The sequence below is a fragment of the Aquila chrysaetos genome, chromosome 13 (assembly GCF_900496995.4).
Source record: "Aquila chrysaetos chrysaetos chromosome 13, bAquChr1.4, whole genome shotgun sequence".
NCBI lineage: Eukaryota > Metazoa > Chordata > Aves > Accipitriformes > Accipitridae > Aquila > Aquila chrysaetos.
In genome coordinates this window covers 36,144,237-36,146,716 of record NC_044016.1, presented here as the reverse complement: position 1 = coordinate 36,146,716, position 2,480 = coordinate 36,144,237, and positions in this window count along the sequence as shown.

Here is a 2,480-nt window from a genome sequence, read left to right as displayed (position 1 = left end):
CCTGTTGCTGTGGCCTGCATTTCCATAACTGGTGGTTTTTCATGCTTCAGGTTTTGGTTCCCTTAAAGCATCTTCAAAAACTCTACAGTGAGCACTTGGCACTTTCAGACCCTGGCTCCATCAGTGTTTGCAGCTGGGTGAGGATGAGCTTTAGGGTCTGTGGCCATCTGTGTGCTTGGGGAGATGGGCAGTGCAAGGAATAATGCACCAGCTGCATTGAGGGATGATCCTTCCCTTAAAAGGCACATGAGGGGCAATGCCAAAATCCTGCTCTGTCACGCATAACAAAATGGGCTTCCAGGCTAGAGTCACCCTGGGTGTATCGGCTTGCAATTATACACGGTCCCGTCGGGGCTTTCTGGGAGCATTGGCAGGAGGAGATGCGGAGGGAGGTCATCACTTCTTTTCTCCTGATGTAATTAATAAATGATGCATTTTGGGCTGCAGCTTCTGCCTGGGCGTGGGGCCGGACTGTCCCCCAATGGGGAAACTGTGGAGGGATGACAGCGGGGAGGGAAGCTGCTCCTCCGACACGTGGTCACAGGCAGCTGGCAACAGTGAGGAGAGCAGCCGCGACTGTGGAGCGGGGCTGTGCATTTATTTAATGGTGCTGAATGCTGTGCTTTGAATGAGGATCGATGGGGTGAACCTGTCAGGGTCCAACAGGAAATTTCTGGAATAAAAACAGCCTCTTGTGCAAAATGCTGGGAAAGCATCACTTGCACAGTGTCTCTGAGAGCAAGGCTCCCCGTGCACCCTCGGCAGTGCCGGCAGGGCCAGGATCGGTTTCACCCCCGCTGGGAGAAAGTGCTTTGGGGCCAGATGCAGCTCCAGAGAGAAAGCAGGGACTTTCCGAGGGTGAAGCCGCGGGGAACCCATGCTGTCCTGGGTGGCACAAGGGGGAAAGCGAGTGTTTCCTGCTCTCCCAATCCGCCCTGAACTTTCCCAAGCGATGCTCCTGCAGCAACTGTGACCTGAACCGGGCGACTCATCTCCATTTAGTGCCACACTCCAGCACATGCTTAAAAGCCTGGTGAAAGCAGGACCCTCCCCGGGCCCACGCCTGCCGTGCTCCAGCACGTTCTATCTGTGATGGGCTAAAGGCTGCTCTCTGCTGTGACAGACTGTGGTTTTGTCTGCTCCTCGGGCGGTGACATGGGCCCGGAGCAGAGTCACACAGAAATGAACACACATGGTTTCAGTAACAGCGTTTGGGCAATCTTCTGCAACATGGAAGGGGAAAAAAAACTTTGTTCTAAAAATGACCCAGGCCATAGGAAATGCTGGGGGTTGAGGCAATGTGTTTACTTAACAACATTTTGTACAGCAAGTGCTGAACAGCGTGCAATTGCTCTGGGAAAAAAAAAAAAAAATCTTCAAACGAATAGCACTGGATCCTCAAAACTAGAGTCTTGCCTTAAAAAGAAAAAAGGAAAGCCCCCCCCCCCCCCCCCCCCTCAATACTCCAGCAGTGAGGGGCACAGAGCTGGAGGTTGGGGTCATTTGCATTGCCTGGAAATGAGCAAAGCTGGTGACAGTTTCTAGATGAGGACTCTGCAGAGCCAGTCCCTGAGGGGGGGGGGAGCACCACTCACCTTCTGTGGCTACATCGGCTGAGCCAGGGACCCTTTGGGTGTGGGTGATGGGCTCAAGCTAATTGACTGACAAACGACTGATTGATGCAACCATGAGGTTTTCTGGGTGATCGGGCAGCGCCTGCAAGCCCTGTACATGCCTGATTGCCCTCGGCTTTAAAATGAGGCGCAGCTTCCCCACGGCACCATGCAGGAGGTTCGTGAGAACGGCAAGGACCCTGAGACCGTATCACAAAAGGGAATAGTGACTCGCACGGCTTTCAACAGTCTGCCCACTCAAAACATCAATTGTTAACTCCAGGCTTCGCTTTTGCAACTTTCTCAGGTGCGGAGGAACCACAGGGTTGTATGAGCCCAGGCGCTGTAGCACACCAGTAACTGTTTACAGATTTCACTGCTCCCTCACTGGAGACCTCACCTGCTGCGAGGGTGTCTGCAGTGTTTTGGGGAGCGGTGCGCCATGGTTTGGGCACCCAACGTGACCGCCGTGTTACACGGCAGGATTTACCCCTCTCACCCTGCGAGGGTGATGTGTCAACCCCATCGGGTGCTTGCTCTCTCCCAGCAGCGCTGCTGTTAGTGCCGTAGGGTTTTTGCAAGGTCCGGGCTGGGGCTCATCCTCTCCGGCCTCGCTCCCTGCCTGCAGTGCCGGCTCTGAACTCCGCAAGTCTGTGTCTGTGCACAAGCAGAGATCCGGGTGCATCCTCAGGCTGGTGGGAAAACGTGCAAGCACTCAAACTGTCACTCAGGGGGAAAACTCCCAAGTGCGGTTGGGTTGACAGGACCTGGATCTGAACTACTAACAAAAATGGTGGTGATCGGTCCGAGCCCGACGCAGAAGCTGGGGCAATTAACCCCAGATGCACGCCGCTCTCACCTGCTTGC